At 37.4% G+C, this 19,621-nt stretch overlaps 1 pseudogene; it reads left to right on the forward strand.

The window, feature by feature from the left end:
- Window positions 1–14,542: 14,542 nt before the first annotated feature.
- LOC112195296 lies at window positions 14,543–16,645 on the forward strand (annotated as a pseudogene).
- The last annotated feature ends 2,976 nt before the right edge of the window (window positions 16,646–19,621 follow it).

A 19,621-nucleotide genomic window follows, 5' to 3' on the forward strand; every position in this document is an offset into this window, starting at 1 on the left:
AATTTTTTGAATATTTGAGCTTTGAATTTCATCATCTGAGCTTTGGTGACTTTGTTTGGCATCTTCTCCTCTTTTGCCATTCTGTCCATGTAATACATTACAAAAGGTTCGCAATCTAATCTGTTGTCAATTAAAAATTTCATGTTAATGATTTTGACCAACTTAGTAACAGTAAAGTTATCATTTTAAATATTTGAATATAGACTTACGATCCTTGTTGGGGGCAGATTCTGGCATGGTTCAAAGGGATCCTTCCACCGTCATAATTTTCCTTTATCCACCTTATTGTTCTTATCTCGTCATCGCTCAAAATACTTTCAACCATCTTTAATTTTGTGTGAGTGCTTTGACTCTTGTCAAATTTCATTCGGCAGCCTTGCTGTAGCATATCGTCTGCTTGATCTTTGACTGCTCTCATCCATAGCCCGACCATTTCAACCTGTATTTTTTAACAGATTAGTGAGTGATAGTTTCATGGTCAGATACATGGTCAGTAAGAAGTTTCTTACCAATTTTTTTTTTATACTTTTAAAGCACTCCCCTGTTCCTGCTCTTCTTGGTTTCATTGAATCAAAATGCAGCCATTGCGGTATGTCCTTGTCAAAAACCAATAGCGTGTGGTGAAATTCTTCATTATGGGTAATTGGGAAGAAAAGCATGCTGCATTTTCCCATGTTTTGGAACAGCGGCTCACACAAGTATTGATGGAGGTTCACAGTTAAATGTATTGTCGAATACTATTTAAAAAAAAGAAAGAAAGAAATACATAGAATGAGTTATAAATAAACAAAGAATGAGAGATAAGGATTCAATTTTTATAGAAAGTGCTCGTCATACTTACCCAACACATGCTATGCATAAAAGCAGATCTTCCCAAACTTTGTGAACTTTCGTTTTGCATTTCATCCTTCAACATTTCCCCATAGCAATCAATCCAGTTGTTTGCTATTGATTGATCGCTTATGAACATTTTGACATCTGCCCTTGTGATTTCGCGTCCAGCCTCTTTTCCCTTCCAGAATAATACGCTGCATAACATAGAACGGTGTTAGTCCAGTGACTTAGCCAGTTACTTTTCACTTGCCAATGATCTGGACAGTGACTTGGCCAACTACATGGAAATTGAAAATGATCTGGATAGTGACTTGACCAGTGACTAGGCCAACTACATGTCAATTGCCATGATCTGGACAGTGACTTGGCCAATGACTAGGACAGCTACATGGCAATTGAAAATGATCTGGACAGTGACTTGACCAGTTACTAGGACAGCTACATGGCAATTGAAAATGATTTGGACAGTGACTTGGCCAGTGACTAGGCCAGCTACATGGCAATTGAAGTCACTAGGTGGTGGGCTGTAACATGAAATATTACCTTTGTTCTACCTTGTTCCAGTACTTCTCTAATTTGCTTTTATTTGGGATGTCAAGTAGGTTGTACAGTTGTAGCTTTTGCCAATCTATCACTTCAATTTCTTTTCTTTTTTTTTTTGTTCCTCGTCATCCACATGAATCGTCAAATCATGTATCACTTCCTTCTCTGGCTGCTGTTCAGCTGTTTGTCCTTTTTCTTTTTCATTGCTGTGATTCTGGTCATTTTCGCCCTCTGCCTTTGCTCTTTCACTTCGTCCCACCAGAAAATATGTTGTTTTTTTTGTACTCTCTCATTTCTCTTCATCCTAACCACATAACAATAGAGGCTAATAGATTCTGAGTCCTGCCCTGATATGTCATCTAAAATTGGCATGGTGAACTCAACTCTTGTCATCTATTCCGTATGAGGAAAGCAATTGATTGGTTCAATGTCAAAAACAGGCTGAACTTCTGGTGATATAATGATCTGATACTTGTGTGGCTTTGCTTGCATATCTTCCAATCGGACTTTTCTTGGAAGTGAAGTTTGTAACGCGCTCGGAGGTGGAAACACAAACAATGCATTAACCCAAGCAGTATTTGGTGTGCAAGCATCTTCCGTCATTCTGAATTTAACCTCATGAGAGGTTGGTGAATGAACTTGTGCAGCTACTTGGGCAAGGCATTCAAGTGGTGACTGACGTCCTCGGTCTGTAGAGTGAGGTTCCGCAGATGTCATCTCAGATGCGCTTTCTGTGGAGTATGCAGGTTCTGCATATGTCTTGTCTTTTGCTTGTGAGTGACTTTGTCAGTTACTTGGCCAGTTACTTTATAGGGTACATAAGGACATGAATTTTTTTACAGTTACTTGCTTTATGTATTGGCTCATGACATTTCCTTTTACAGATTTTTAACTGAAACTTAAACTTTGTTTGTTGTCGTGCAGCGAAACGCTGCAGCGACACGCTGCAATTAAAAATAAAAAGATCACTTTTGTAATGTCTTGTCTTTTGCTAGTGAGTGACTTTGTCAGTTACTTTGCTAGTGACTTGGCCAGTTACTTTATAGGGTACATAAGGACATGAATTTTTTTACAGTTACTTGCTTTATGTATTGGCTCATGACATTACCTTTTACAATTCTTTTGCCAAATCATGGCTGGTGACTTGTTCAGTGTCTTGCTATAAGATCTGTAGACTTATTGATTGACTAGTTTAGTGTCTTGGCTAGTTACTTGGGTAGTTACGTTGTCAGTGACTTTGCCAGTTACTTGAGACGTACAGTGACTTGGTCTATGACATTCAGGTCGCCATTTCCAGTGACATTCAGTTTCTCTGTAACTTAGCTAGTTACTTACTTTAAAAGGTACCTAAGTACATGAATTCGTTTCAGAAGATCATATCAAACAAACTTTTATATACTGAAGCAAGATCTGCAAGAAAACATTAAAAAATGGAAATTCCGATTGAACAAATGAATGGATATATATGGTGAATCAATAAAACTATATAACCTATCCTATTCCCTAAACAAATTTCTACACTTCATTATGTTTTGAGTTCCAGCTGTGCCTACTTTTTGCAAATGACTTTACCACATGATCTCTAAAATTCAAAATATCATCCTTTGTGAGCTTCTTTGGAACTGTCCCTTTTTTCAAAATTTTCTCTATTGTGTACATTACAAAAAGTCCGCAATCCAATCTATTCATCATATAAAAATTGAAGTAAATGAATTTGAACTTTATAATGATTATATTGACATTTTTTAAGAGCTATTTGCTCACGAATCTTCTCCTTGCTGAGGTTTGTCTTTGAGTTCTGTCACTGCCATTTTTCGTTTATAGTTATCCTTGATCCACTTTATGCTTTCTCTCTCTGTTTCAGTCAATGGAACTTCCATCATTTTCAGTTGTTCTTCTGAACTGTTCTTTTCATCAAATTTCATTCTGCATCCTTGTTCTAGCATGTCATCTGCTTGTTCTTTGACTGTTGTCATCCAAAGCTCTACCATTTCAACGTGCATTTCCAACATCGCAACATAATCAATAATATGCTTTCTGCTTAAATTAAATATATGAAATTAGTATGACGAAAGTGTTCCATACCATTTTTTGGACATTTCGAAAGCATTTTCCAGTTGATGATTTTTTTCGGTCTTTTTGAATCAGAGTGGAACCATTTCTTTAATTCCTTGTAAAAAATGAGCAGTGTATGATGAAATCCTGATTCATGTGAGATTGGGAAGAATATATAGTTGGATCTTGCCAGATTCTGGAAAAGTGGTTCTCAGAGGTACAGATGTACATAATAAACCGTCAAATTTTATGCAGAATGTTGTTTGTAAGAAAAAAAGAAGACAAGTTATTATCAATTAAGAATTATTTGCTTTGATTGTAGATTGATAATCGTTCCACTACTTACCCAACATAAGGGATTCATAAAAGTTGGGACATCCAAGCCTTGTGATTCTTTCTCCAACAGCTGATCAGCCAAGAGAATTCCATAACATTTGATGCAATTGCTTGCTATCGGTTCATCCATGATCATGTCTTTTAAATCCTGTCTTGAAACCTGTGCTCCATACCGTCTTCCATCCCATAAGTATACTCTACAAAGAATGAATAGTGTAAGTAACATAGATTGTGATGTCGGTTATTTAACAATCACATGGCCAGTGACTTCACTTGCCCAACTCATTGGCCAGTAACTTCCGCAATTATATGGACAGTGACTTGGCCAGCGACTTTACTTGGCCAATTACTTTGTCAGTTACATGGACAGTGACTTGGCCAATGACTTCACATGGCCAATGACTTCGCTATATACATGAACGATGGCCTAGCCAGTTACTTTGATAGTTACATAAACAGTTACTTGGCCAGTGACAATAAGTTTAAAATAGAATTTTTGTCTTGGCCAGTTACTTTGATAGTTACATAAACAGTTACTTGGCCAGTTACAATAAGTTTAAAATAGAATTTTAACTTAATTAAAGTATTACCCTGATGGTGCATTTTGCCAGTATTTCTGGACTCTCTTCTCGATGTCCTGGTCCATAAAATTGTATACTTTGCTCTCCTCCCAGTCTACGACCTCGGGAGGTAGCTGTTTCTCTTCTGGCTCTTTATTGATTTGTGCATTTTCTGCAGCGTCCATCTCTCTTATTGCTTCCAGAACATCCTCTGGTAAATCGTCCAACTTCTGTTGTGCAACCATCTGTTCTAGCTTTTTACGTTCAGCATCTGGCAGTGAGGCCTTCATCTCCTTTTCTTTTTCTTTCTTTTCAGCATCTTTCAATCTCTCTTCAATCTCCTTTGCTTTCTTCTGTTGTTTTGCTTTCACATCTCCCCACCAGTAAATGTTCTCCTTTTTCTGTGTTCTTCTCCTATTCTTTAATCTCACAACGTAAGAGTAGAGACCCATTGATGATACCGTTTCACCAGAATGTTGCTCTGTAGGGTGCATTGTTAACTCTCCCTTTTTTCTCTGCTCTGGTGTCTTCTTCTCTTTCTCTATGCTCAATGTACGAAGTTGAAATGCTTCTTCAACTATAGGACTTTTCACTATCTGACACTGGTCAGCTTGTTGTTCCATTTCTGCCACTGTGAGCATATGGACTGTGGGGCTCTAGAACTGTGAGTCCTTGAGTGATGGAGGCGTCGATTGAGTTTCTTCTACCACTGTGCAATGAGGTGGAGATTGAGCTGCTGCTGCAGATTCTTCGACTGTGCAGATCCTATGGGACTGACCTTCCTCAACAGTAGATTGATCTTTCTTTTCTGTGTTTTCAGCAGCCTTAGATACAGCTCCATTTGATTCATTTTTTTCTTCTGTTGAGTTAGGTGGTGGGGAGCTGTGCTGTTGAGGTGTGAGTCTTTGGGCTCAACATTTGCTCCAATTTCTTCAATTTTATCTCTGACTCCTTCACCGATGATGCAAGGCAGAAATTCTCGGTCACAAGTGTAGCATTTCGTTCCTCCAGATTCACCATGTCCTCCGTGATTTTCATTAGTTCCTGTTCCTTTTCGTTAAGTTTTTTCTTCAAATTATCTTTCTCCATAGTCATATATCTTATCTCCTCCTCCTTTTTCTGAAGCTCTTTCTCCCACTTGTTTTTTTTTTCTGAAGTTGTTTCCTGTTCAGCCACCTCAACTTCTAGGTTATCTTCTTCGTTTTCACAATTCTGATCATCAACTCCTTTTTCCTCTCCTTCCGGAACTATCTTTGCTTCATCTGATCTATTCTCCTCGTCCTCGGATTCTGATTCCTCTCTATCCTTCTTCAGGTTTTCAAAGATTTTCTAAAAGAAACATATTCAATATGTCAGTGACATTCTATGTGACATGAGCAATGACATGTTTACAACAGTTATGAAGGCCAATGACATGAAGTGTGACTTGACCATTGACATGCAATGTGACAGTGACTTAATCAATGACTTTTAACCAAGATAGTTACATGGCCAGTCATGTGTCCAGTGACAACTACTTTGACAAAGAAGAAAATACCTCTAGTTTTTTCAAGCTGTTAAAACTTGTCCAATTCTACATCAGCTTCTGGATGTCCCATTTTCTCATCCTATGATCTTCGTTCTCCCTTCTAGATATTGGCTTGATTTTTCTAGTCTTTTGACAGAACCAATACTACTAGCACAAAAAAAAAAAAAAAAAAATTAGTCATAGTGACTTGACAAATGACATGCAGTTTGACTTAATCAGTGACTTGACCAGTTACATTTCAGTCTGACAGTAACTTACCAGTATTATCAGAACGCAGCCCCCTGTATTACCATATAGGCTGCTTGACTCCTTTTTCTTTTTCAAAGTCTTTATAGACTTTTTTAAGAAGCTTCCAACTTCCCTTGCCCAGTCATAAGATCCGATCTTATCTAAATTTTCGCAAGCTTTTACGTAGTCCCATGACCCATGAAATTGTTCCTCCTGCGTTTGGGAACATAAACTTGATGGACAAGTCCAGCAAGATTAATCTTGCCACATTTTTTGTCCTTCTTCTCAATCCCTACCTCTGTTGTTGGATTCTCTTTGAGCGCATCTTGCAGAGCTTTCTCCACAGCTCTCTTGTTAATTCTCGCTGTGTTTGAAAAAAAACTGCTGGACAAAGTCGGACTGATATGCACCCTCAGAAGTCTTTGGGACCAACTCACCTTTTTCTGGCATTCCTAGGATCTTTGAAATATCTCTTCTTGAGATCCTAAATTTTTTTTTTTCCAAAGAAGAAGAGTTCATTTTCATGGTCGTAGGCCTGCAGGAGGAGTGTAATGAAATCATCAGATTTCTTGGCTAACTTCTCCTCTATGTAGCCACCATGGAATGCATCGACAATATTTCCAAATGGTGACTGCTTGAGCAAATCTAATGTTCTTGCACTGAGATTCTTCTTGTTATCTTTAATTGTGTTCAAGAAACTTATTAATGTGCACCTGTACTACACATGTCCTGGTTTCACATTTCTCTTCCTCTTTGGTGCTGCTTCAGGTTTTTCTTCTACTTTTGCTTGCTCTTCAAAATCTTTTACCTTCTTTACTTTCTGTTTTTTGCTAATAACCCTTCTTTGGTGATTGTTCTACTTCTTCTTCTTCTTCTGTTTCTTCCTGTCTTTTTTTTTTTTTTTTTATTTCATGCTCTTCTTGGGAATCTTCTTCGGTGATGGTTCTTCTTTTTCTTTTTCTTCTTCTTCTTCTATTTCTTCCTGTCTCCTTTTTTTTTAATTTCTTCAAGCTCTTCTTCGAATTCTTCTTTCTGTGTATCGTTCAATCGTCTTCTTCATCTTCTAATTCCACCTCTTGGTAGTCTTCGTCATCATCGCTTGGTTCCCTTTCTTTTCTTTTTATTCTTGCCATTTCTGATGTTTAAATTCTGTTGAAAAAATAAGAGGATTAGCATTGAGTTTGCAGTTACATAATCAGTTACTTGGCCAGATACATATATTGTAAGTTACATGATCAGTTACAGCTCATGTCAATTTCAACGTCAGTTACATAATCAGTTATGTAGTCAGTTACTTGGCCAGTTACATATGTTGTAAGTTACATGTTCAGTTACATACATTGTAAGTTACATGGCTAGTTACATGGCCAGTTACATGATCAGTTACATGGCCAGTTACATGATCAGTTACATACCTTGTAAGTTACATGGCCAGTTACATGTTACATACCTTGTAAGTTACATGGCCAGTTATATGATCAATTACATACCTTGTAAGTTACATGGCCAGTTACATGATCACTGACAGGAGGTTAACACATGTTGCCAATGAGTTGGCCTTTTCCAGTGACTTATCTGGCCTTTGACTTGTCTAGCGACCTAGCCAGTGACCTCACTGGCCAGTTTCATTATCTGAGCCTATAAAATATGTATTTGCACTAGCAGAATTTCCATTCAAGTAAAGCCTAAAGCCTAACCAGCATCACATACAGTCATTATCTCCACATAAATGGTTATGTTACTGTCCATGTCTCTGTATCAAATCACACCAAAATGGAAACAGAGCCACTCCAAAATCAAATGATACCCACTCAATAGCCTATGTCACTGGCTATGTTACAACATCAAACTAAAATTTAAAGACAGTCATTGATCATCTCCACTCAAAAAAGTTTTAAATCTTCAGTCAAACCAAAACTTGGAATCGAATTGTTTTGTTTCAGAATCAAATGCAGAAATAATTATAAATCATATTCGACTTATAATGCCAAAACTAAACACTATCTCAATGACTCGAAATTAAGTAAGAGAAGTTTCTGAGAATCGAGGCTGAAAGATTACCCGGTTGAGGTAGACGATTCGAGTTCTGCAATTTAAATTTGGGGCTTTTTCTGTGAAGTGCTTTTGGACAAACGGCGCTGCTTCACCGTTGAGCAAAACAGTCGTCGGAGAATGTATGTGTCTCAGAATGTGGCCGCCGGAGATGAAGATGATTAAGAATTCTCTATTTCGGAGTAGGTTTGAGTGATTTTTTTAAGTTTGAAATCCCGAAACAATATGGAGAAGATGAACAATAGTGCCGTTTTAGTTTACCGGCCACAAACTGCCAAAGAAAACTGACGGTGGCAGTTTTGTAATTAATTTGAAGTACAGTGGTAGATTCTGAACAGGTGACCTTAATTATCATCGGGACATTTGTGGTGTTTAAATTATAATAAGACACTTCAAAATGACCTTTTTTATCATTATCTCTTTGTTTATTTATATATTTTGAACTCTTATTGAAGTATTGTAATTTATTAAAAAGAAAAAGATGATAAATACAAAAAATAAATAAATATTATGAAAAAAAAAACTAAAAAACTAATTAATGTAGTTTGCTATATTTTGAAATCTTTTTGAAGTTTCATAGTTTTTTAAAGAAAAGAAAAGATAAACACAAAAAAAAAAAACCATGAAAAAATAAAATCAAACTATGTCGTGGTTCGAACCTGCATCAACACGCGGCATGAGTGATTCTATATGACTCTACCACTGCGCCAACTATAGTTGGTTTGATAAATTCATCTTATATATATATATATATATATATATATATATATATATATATATATATATATATATATATAGCGTATCTTTATTATGAATCAGATTCAACGATACCCAGAAAACCCAGAATTTCATATTTGCTTATTGTTCCATTCTTCTTCGACTTCCTTCAAGTTGAAGGTCCAACGGATAAAAGATGATCAAATTTGAATATCAGTGGGATTGAATTGGGATTGTTGTCATCGTCGCCTTGACCGCCGCCAGCTCTAACTAAGACTGCCGCCCATGCTGCAATCCCGCCATAATTCACTCTCTCTCAATTTGCAGTGTTGGGGTTTTGAAATTGAAACCAGAAAAAGAGCAATTCGTCTAGATATAATGATATCGCCGTTCTCTGTTGGTTTAATTAGTCGTCGACCCGATTGTTCAACTCTCTCTGGGTTTAATTTCAGAACTTACCATAGTTTACTCTTTTGATAAATTTTACCTTCTTGACGTGGTTTTTTGTAGTTAATGTCTGTTAATGAAAGGTTTGCATGTACAGATGGCTCAGATTATATAGATGACCGATCCAACGTATGAATGGCTGAAATTGCTTTTTTATATTAAAATATTCTGTCGGTGCATAGAATCCGCTCCCCATCATTTAGGATCAGAATTGGAATAATATTTTGGTGTCTCTAGCACTACTCTAGATGACAGATCCAATGTATAAATGGCTGAAATTACTTTTTTATTTTAAAATATTCTGTCGGTGGATAGAATCCGCTTCCCATCATTTGGAATCTGAATTGGTATAATATTTTAGTGTCTCTAGCACTACTCTTTGATTCGGGGGCCCGGGGGGACTACATCTCAGGAATAATTTATATGCTCAGCAGCACATATTCTTATGCACAATTGATAGTCTCAATTGGACAAGTGCTGGTGGCTTTTTCTGTGAAGTGCTTTTGCAAAGTCGGCGCTGCTTCACAGTTGAGCAAAACAGTCGTCGGAGAATGTATGTGTCTCAGAATGTGGCTGCCGGAGATGAAGATGATTAAGAATTCTCTATTTCGGAGTAGGTTTGAGCGATTTTTTTAAGTTTGAAATCCCGAAACAATATGGAGAAGATGAACAATAGTGTCGTTTTAGTTTACCGGCCACAAACTGCCAAAGAAAACTGACGGTGGCAGTCTTGTAATTAATTTGAAGTACAGTGGTAGATCGTGAACAGGTGACCTTAATTATCATCGGGACATTTGTGGTGTTTAAATTAAAATAAGACACTTCAAAATGACCTTTTTTATCATTATCCCTTTGTTTATTTATATATTTTGAACTCTTATTGAAGTATTGTAATTTATTAAAAAAGAAAAAGATGATAAATACAAAAAATAAATAAATATTATGAAAAAAAAAACTAAAAAACTAATTAATGTAGTTTGCTATATTTTGAAATCTTTTTGAAGTTTCATAGTTTATTAAAGAAAAGAAAAGATAAACACAAAAAAAAAAAAAAACCATGAAAAAATAAAATCAAACTATGTCGTGGTTCGAACCTGCATCAACACGCGGCATAAGTGATTCTATATGACTCTACCACTGCGCCAACTATAGTTGGTTTGATAAATTCAGCTTATATATATATATATATATATATATATATATATATATATATATATATATATATATATATATATATATATATATATATATATATATACAGGCCTTCTTGGGTGCGGACGTCAGCACTTTTTGCTTCGGTGTGGATTTCCAGTTTTTCTCCACTTTCCGATCATATTTTCACATCTTAGCCGTTCAGTTTTTAGGTCCTAATGTATAGATCATCTCTGCAAAATTTCAGCCAATTTGGTGATCGTTAAGTCATCCAAAACTGCAATTTACCATTATAAATACGAACGGTTCTGGTTCGACAGATTCGGTCCGTTCGTGTAAATTGCAGTTTTTGATACCTTAACGATCACCAAATTGGCTTAAATTTTGTAGAGATGATCTATACAATAGGAACTAAAAGTTGAACGGTTAAGATGTGAAAATATAATCGGAAAGTGGGAAAAAATGGAAAATCCGTACCTTTTTGCTTCGGTGCGGATATCCGCACCTAAGCATAGTTCTATATTTATATATATATATATATATATATATATATATATCTGTTATGAATTAGATTCAACGATACCCAGAAAACCCAGAATTTCAGATTTGCTTATTGTTCCATTCTTCTTTGACTTCCTTTAAGTTGAAGGTCCAACGGATAAGTTAAAAGGTGATCCGATTTGAATATCAGTGGGATTGAATTGGGATTATTATCATCGTCGCCTTGACCGCCGCCGGCTCTGACTAAGACTGTCGCCCATGCTGCAATCCCGCCATAATTCACTCTCTCTCAATTTGCAGTGTTGGGGTTTTGAAATTGAAACCAGAAAAAGAGCAATTCGTCCAGATATAATGATATCGCCGTTCTCTGTTGGTTTAATTAGCCGTCGACCCGACTGGTCAATTGTAAGACCTCGAAAATTTGTTATTAATTCCTAAATGTTTCCTGGGATTAATAAAGTATTCGTTTGTACAATTTCGTGGTTCGAGGGTGGAGTGGAATTATTTACGGACGAATAATTATTCGAAGTGCATGTTTTAGGGGGTTACGAAGTTTGACTCTTTATACGTTTAGATTCTGTAAGAACTTCCTTCATGAAAGTTGTAGAGCACGTTGATACAAGTTCGTGGACATGTGGAACGCGAAAATCGGAGTTCGTATGAGGAAGTTATGAGCGATTGAAATTAGGAGAAAATTCTATAAATATAAGAAAATTATGGATTTTTTCATAAATTCCAAAAGTTTCGAAAATCTCATTTTCTCCCCCAGAATTCTCTCTGTTCTCTCTCCTCCGCACAACCCGACCCGAGATGAAACCCGGTTCCCGACCCAACTCATTCTCTCTCCTCCGGCCACCTCCGACGATTGGACAAGGCAAGGAACATTTAGACCAGCATCATGAGCAGCCTTGTGGTGGTGGTTTGTGCCGTGGTTCGCCGGAAATAGCGGATCGGAGCGCCCAAAGTTTATGCTTTCGGGATCCGACCGGTTTTCCAATCTCCGACTACTTCCCAGCCGATTTCTTCACGGTTTTAGAATGTACTCATCCTGCTGATCATCCCCATATAGGCCTTGCATCACAATTTTGAGTGTAGAGTGGTAGATCAAGGTTTGAAGTTTTCGATGTCCCTGATTCAATCTAGGATCTGATCAGACGCACGAGAGTGATCAAACTTCCAAACTTGATCTAGGACGATCTAGACCGAATCTCACTTAGCTCCAGGTATGAAGGTGGCCCATCTCTTCATTTTGAATAAGTTTGTAGTTGGTCACTTTGCCATTGGAGGTGGTTGACCTGGCGTTGACCTCCGTCGTTGACCGCCTGCTGACCCATCGCTTGTGGTGGCGCGTCAGACCATATTTTTGTGTTCTGTTTTCAGGTTATGCATCTACGCATTGATACGGTCGTTTTGATATATTATAAGGTTATTTTGGAGAAAGTTGATGCATGTTAGGGTTTTAGGGTTTTCGATTCGTTTCGGTTTTCGATCCATGAGGATTTGGCCGTCTGATCGACTTATAGTTTTGATTTGTTGATCGTAGAAGTGTTCTGAAGACGCTGGATGGTCTCGGATGAAGATCCGACTGTTGGATCGTCGTATAATTGTGTTTTGTGAATTGTGTGCTTTGTGTTGTATTGAGTGTGGCATTGGTATGGTTAGGTGATTGATGGTTTGAGTTGGCAGACGATTGTGAATCGTATATTGGCTGTTAGAGAAGACGCAGCAGGATTTGGAGGTAAGTAAATCTCACGTGGTTCATTTACGAACGGATTTATTTATTACTCGGAATTACTTGTTTAAGTGTTAAATCATTTTTGAAACAAATTATTTGTTTTAAAATATATGAACTTGATCGACAACGGTTCATGGGTAAGTTAAAACAATGTTTTGATATAAAATGATTTTCAAGAAGTATAATTTATAAAACTATAGTTGGTATTAGTGATCATTCCTGCGTGAATGACCAAGTATATATATATTTACGTGGAATATATATATTGGATGGTGTGACATTGATGAAGTTGTGTTTGAAAGTGTGATTAAATATATTGTAATACCAAAGTGGCGATAGTTTATACAGTAGTACTAACGTGGCGACCAAAGTGGCGATGGTTTATATTGTAGTACCAAAGTGGTGACCAAAGTGGCTATAATTGATGTAATTGTATGAGTGTAGCGGTATACAATTCATCATGTGAGTGATTGATGTAATTGTATTAAAAGAGTATTTGGAGATGATGGTTGATCATCTATTTTAGTCAAAGTCGATGGGTGAACATCGACTATCGACTATAGTTTAGAGTTGATGGGTGATCATCTACTTTAGTCAAAGTCGATGGGTGAACATCGACTATTGACTTTAGTTTGGAGTTGATGGGTGATCATTGACTTTAGTGTGAGTTGTTTGACTTCTTCATTTATTTTCCTTTTCCTTCTAATTGTTGAATTTTATGTAATCTCCTGAACTAAGTTATATGCAGGGATTTTACTACTTTTTGTATTGTTTGTTTAATGTAAATTCCTGAACTAAACTCCATGCATGGATTTATATGATTTCTATTGTTTGTTTTTAATGTGATCTCCTGAACTAAGTTTCTATGCAGGGATTATTGATTTTACTTAATTCAATTGTAAGTGCGGTTGTGGTTTGAGACTTGTAGTGAGTTGTGAATGAGTTGTGAGGTCATCATTTTGACAAATGCTTTATGTTGAGGGGAAGTGAGTGTGATTTGTCGTTGATATGATATGATATGATATGAACTTGATGTTTGGTTGTGTTTTGTGGAATTAAATATTGTTGCTTTAATTATCTCACGAGTTGAGAAATTATAAGCATGAGTGACGTGAGTCACTTTAATTGAGTTTACTCCTACGGGCTGAAAAGCTTACGTGGTTTGTTTTGTTCATTCCCGGTGCACTATTCTATGGTGTAGGGGTTTTTGTGCAGGTTTAATTATCGAGTGATCATTATCAAAGCTGAGGTGTACGTTCGGTGGCGTGGACGTGGAAGGGTGCTCTTAGTTTTAAGTCTTCCGCTGGGTAGTGAGTTATGGTGGGTGTGTTTACTTATTGAATTGTCATTCAGTTTGATTTGTAAACTATCTATAATGTAATATGTGACTCTAAAGAACGAGTCGGTATTGACATTGTGAGTTCAGTTTGTTTGTTACTTAGTTTAAATGAAAAATTTTCTACATGTGTTTTCTTGTGTTTATTCTCACGTTTCGGATTTGAATTTTCTTTATTCAAAATTCAGGGCGTGACATCAACTCTCTCTCTGGGTTTAATTTCAGAACTTACCATAGTTTACTCTTTTGATAAATTTTACCTTCTTGACGTGGTTTTTTGTAGTTAACGTCTGTTAATGAAAGGTTTGCATGTACAGATGTCTCAGATTATATAGATGACTGATCCAACGTATGAATGACTGAAATTGCTTTTTTATATTAAAATGTTATGTCGGTGCATAGAATCCGCTTCCCAACATTTAAGATCAGAATTGGTATAATATTTTGGTGTCTCTAGCACTACTCTAGATGACCGATCCAATGTATAAATGGCTGAAATAACTTTTTTATATTAAAATATTCTGTCAGTGGATAGAACCCGCTTCCCATCATTTGGAATCAGAATTAGTATAATATTTATATGCTCAGCAGCACATATTCTTTATCAATTGTGCATGTCTCAATTGGACAAGTGCTGGTGGCTTTCGTGGCTTCTCCCCCCGCTCTCTTAATCCCCCATCTTGCTTTCTTTCTTCCATCTCAAATCCATAAGAATACTTGATCGAGTTTTCTTGATTCATGGGTAATTTCTTAAAGAACAAGAAGAACAGGCCGAACCCATTTGCCATAGACTACGCCGTCGGCAGCAAGCTCTCCGTCTTGAAAGACCCAACCGGCACCGAAATCGAGCGGACATATGAACTCGGCCGCGAGCTCGGCCGCGGAGGATTCGAAATCACCTATCTCTGTACTGATAAGGTCACCAGTGCGAAGTTCGCTTGCAAATCGATTTCGAAGCAGAAGCTGAGGAAGGCGGTGGATATCGAGGATGTGAGGACGGAAGTTGAGATCATGAAGCATTTGCCTAAGCACCCGAATATTGTAAGCTTGAAAGATACGTATGAGGATGATAATGCGGTCCATCTTGTTATGGAGCTCTGTGAGGGCGGTGACCTCTTCGATCGGATCGTCTCCAGGGGGCATTACACCGAGCGTGCCGCTGCCGCTGTCACTAAGACTATTGTGGAAGTTGTTCAGGTCAGACTATTGGTGATCGTTTGTTCTATGGATTTTAATTTGAAAGTTTTGATTAGAAGTGTTGATGATTTTGATTTAGGTCTCTAGTTTGACTAAATTCCGATCAATATGGTTTAGGAAAGTAACTTAATAGGATCGTTAGAAAGATATAATCACATGATAACTACTTTGGAAGAATCATTCTTTTGTTGGACAATTTGTGATAGTTGCGATTCTCTGTGTAGATTCCCAATTGACGGGGACTTATTCTCTGAGTAGTCCACCTTTTGATAGTTTTACATGCTCTGACATGAGTTTGACGCGTTCAATTCTATTGCAGATGTGCCACAAGCATGGTGTGATGCATCGGGATCTCAAACCTGAGAACTTTTTATTTGCAAACGAGAAGGAAACACCGCCTTTGAAGGCAACTGGTTTTTGGGTTGTCGGCCTTCTTTAAGCCTGGTAAGTCTTTGCAAAGCTGTCCCATTTGATTATCTTGTTTTGTTCAGTGCTGCTGATGTGTTAACCTTTTTCACTTTTTGTGTATGTTAGTACCAGGTGAAAGATTTAGTGAAATTGTTGGAAGTCCATACTACATGGCTCCCGAGGTGCTGAGGCGCAATTATGGTCGTGAAGTTGATGTTTGGAGTGCTGGAGTTATACTTTACATTTTACTTTGTGGTGTTCCACCTTTCTGGGCAGGTGTGTTTTCAGTTTTTCATATTTCTGCTTAATATTTTCACTTCGTTAGAGATGCAACTCCCTCCCAGAAAAGTTTTGCTAATATTCTGACTTATAATCTTTGAAATTTTCTGACTTTATTTATCTTGCTCTGCAGAAACTGAACAGGGAATTGCACAAGCAATTATACGGTCTGTTGTAGATTTTAAGAGGGACCCCTGGCCTAAGGTTTCTGATAATGCAAAAGACCTTGTGAAGAAGATGCTTAATCCTGACCCGAAGCAGAGGCTTACAGCTCAGCAAGTTCTAGGTAAGGATACACTCAGTAGTTGATGTAATTTTTGTTGCTTTGCGTTTCACCAGTTTTGGAATCTACTGGAATTGTAATATAACCAATATGTATCTTGTTCTTACTTCTTTGAATGCAGATCATATTTGATTGCAGTCATGAATATTGATATGTCTTGACATATTGATATCAATGCCATCTGTGTTTTCACTATCATCTGGTGCAATGATATGAAGATTGGATACTATAACATTGGTGCAGTTTAGTATCAACGTGTGTGAGTCCACTTAACTGAAGATCATTACAATTGAAGAAGCGTAGAGCCTGCACTACAATGCATAAGTTATCCAATATTTTCAGAATTTATCATCAAATTTGTGAGCTTGTGTGTATGAGCGTGCAAGTGCATGCATCGGGGGATATAAAGTTAACCTTTGGTCTATCGCATTTTGACTTCTCTACTTTCGACTTATTCACCTGAAAAATAAGTGAATTAACTACTACATTAGATAACAGAGAGCTATCACAAGTGAGCAACATTTTTTTTTAAAGAAATGTGGATTTCATTAACGCATGCCAAAATGACCATTACATATCCTTTTGCTGCCTTCGACTAGACAGGTCAAGAAGTTGTAGTAAAAGAACTACTGTGATACATAGAAACAGACCACCTGTATTCGAACTAACCGCTCACTTATTTAAAAGTGAGCCTATAAACTATTGAGAATAGCAAGACATAGTAAATAGGCTCCTACCACACCTATCTATAATTTTCCTGTGCCCTGCAAGCTAGGGCTTGGATGTTTTGCCGAGCACAAGTGCTGCCCGGTCCATATAGAGAATTGGCTCAACAATAGAATGTAGTGGGCCCCACAGCTGCCCAAACTTCGGACTATCTGCATTACCTTGGATGCCTCAATAATGAAGGGCCCAAGCCCATCTCCTCTTTCATCTTTATTCTCTAGCCCACAGTAGCAAGTAGGCCGAAGCCATAGAGATTGGCCCAAGCCCAACAACTCTGAACCAGCGACAGTAACACCACCGCCGACATAGCTCAAGCCAGCATCTCTGTGCCAAAATTCGAAGCCAGCCAAGTGACCACCGTTAAGGGTCATGGCCGATGCCTTGTCCTTTGTTTAAATCATTGCAAGCTGGGTTCAGATTGGAGGCCAAAATTGGCCCATTCGCATTGATCTGGACACCCACGTCCAACTACTCTGCGCCATAAACTCCGGCAGCACTTGCGACACCGGCCAAGACCAGTCCGACGTTGGTGAAGCATGGTGATGATCCGCAACCCCTGGACTGCACATACATGCAGTTATGTTTTCAGACGTAGTCAACCCGACGGTAAAAATCGCGCCTCCATAGTACAGACCACCACCATGATTGTATGCTACCATCCCAAGAAGACAATACACATCTTGACAAATCGAAGACAGTCGAAGGGAGAAAGAGGTTTGGACCCAAAAGTTTTGGGCTTGGAGGCTGGCTGGAATAGCCGTAGATGTCGCCGCCATGAGGAGACAGCGATAGGGTGAGCGTGGCAATCGCCGCCAGGTAAAATAGGGTTTTCATCACCTACTGTTAGTGTTTTTTCCTTACTCAATTTTCGTCTCCTTGTTGTCCACAAATGAGCAACATAATGCTGATTTATGTGCGTAAACTTAAATTTATAACATGGTTAATAAAGTCACTCATTGCATGGCATCGGAAGCTAGCTCTATCTCCCCTATATCCTACATTTTGGGTGGAGATGGCGCTTTCCTGGCTTAGCCCCTCAATCTTAGTTGATGAGTCTATGATATAGCTAATGGAGTGTGGTACTCTTCCTCTTTACTACTGGACAAGAGGTTTAATGAGACCATTATATACCCCTTGATCATAAAAGTTTTTGAATGTTCTTGATGAATGAAATTGAAATAAATAAATAAAAGACATGGTTAATAATAAAGTTGGCTTTTCTAAGATGTTTCTATTTCATTTTTGTACAACAATTGCATGCTTGGCAGATTAAACTAGATGAATATATTTTCCTTAGAGAGCGAGATTTAACTTGCTTATTTTAGGCTTGATGTTCAGCGAGCGTCCTTATAGATTTTAATGAGTTTAATTGTGGCTTAGATAGATTATCCGGTTTATCCTGGATTTTCTTATGTATGTTCTGTTAGACTCTGGTATGTTTTCATGGCTTGATTATTAATATAATCAACCCTGTTCAAAAAAATAAAAATAAATAAAATAAAGTTGGCTTACCTCTGTGTACCAAGGTAAACCATTCCCATTGATTACTCCTGTTTCATTTCCATTAATGATCAGGTTGTTCACCTCTGAAAAGAGCAGCCAGGATTCTTTTTCACACTCTTTCCATTCTTGAGGAGTTTTGGGTGCCACAATTTTCCCCAAAATCTGTCACCCACCAATTCAACGATTTCAAAGCTTAACACATAAGTAATCTTGATTAATGTTAAAAAGCCTCTCATCAGTTGCAAACATTTGGCCTAATGAGTCATAAATTTGGTTTCAGCTGCTAGTTAATTTCTTACCGTAACATATAGAGCCATTGGATATGCAAGGACCTGAGAATTTTGTAGGTTGCAAAAGGAATGTTTTTTCCATTGGTATTACTAGTGCTGGTGTTCCGTTTGCTGCACATAAATCACTCCATGCTTTCAAGAAAGCCTTTCATGCAAATATGTAAACTTGTTATTAGTAAAAGAATGAAAGAAAATCATGAACATGCAAAGAATTGAGAAACTTACTTCAGAATCATCGGTTTGGCCATCTCCAACAGCACCGTAGTCAAGCACATTAAAAGTTTCTTGGCAATACCCAACATTAAAATTTGACGATGTAGTAAAAATGCAAACTATCAAAAAGCTTGCAAGTAGTTTTCTCATAGTTGGAAGCTAGTGATAGAAAATACAGTCCACACTACTGTATAAATTCGCAAGGAACATACCAAGACAAGAATTTGGTATTAATGTATATTAATTTAGTGGTTTCTAAATTTATATTTATTATAATTTGTTTAGCCTACTCCGTTATACTTAATACAATTGACTCATGCATTTTCATTTATTACTTTATTATGAATAATATGTTCGTAGCAATTTCATTAAAACTTGGGTGTCCAGGTCAATTTATAAACTTATTTTAGGTATTTGTCGACAAAACTTCTTATTTAAGGTAAGGAATTGTGGGCTCTTTTGTTGTGGGCTTGAATACTAGGGCTTTCAGACAGATTTAGGCGCCAAGGATTCCAAAACTTTCCTACTCTAATTTTCTTTCCAAAGACCAAAAACATAGTTTTGGTCGTATTTGAATTTAAGTCCACTCAGAAAGCTAAAGCCCAAACCCAATTATAGACGCTGCTTTATACTTGAACCGGCCTCGAGAATGGGCCAACTCACCTTGTGCTAAAAAAAGATTACCACTAGTTTTCCCA

This window comes from Rosa chinensis, chromosome 3 (assembly GCF_002994745.2).
Source record: "Rosa chinensis cultivar Old Blush chromosome 3, RchiOBHm-V2, whole genome shotgun sequence".
NCBI classification, from domain to species: domain Eukaryota; kingdom Viridiplantae; phylum Streptophyta; class Magnoliopsida; order Rosales; family Rosaceae; genus Rosa; species Rosa chinensis.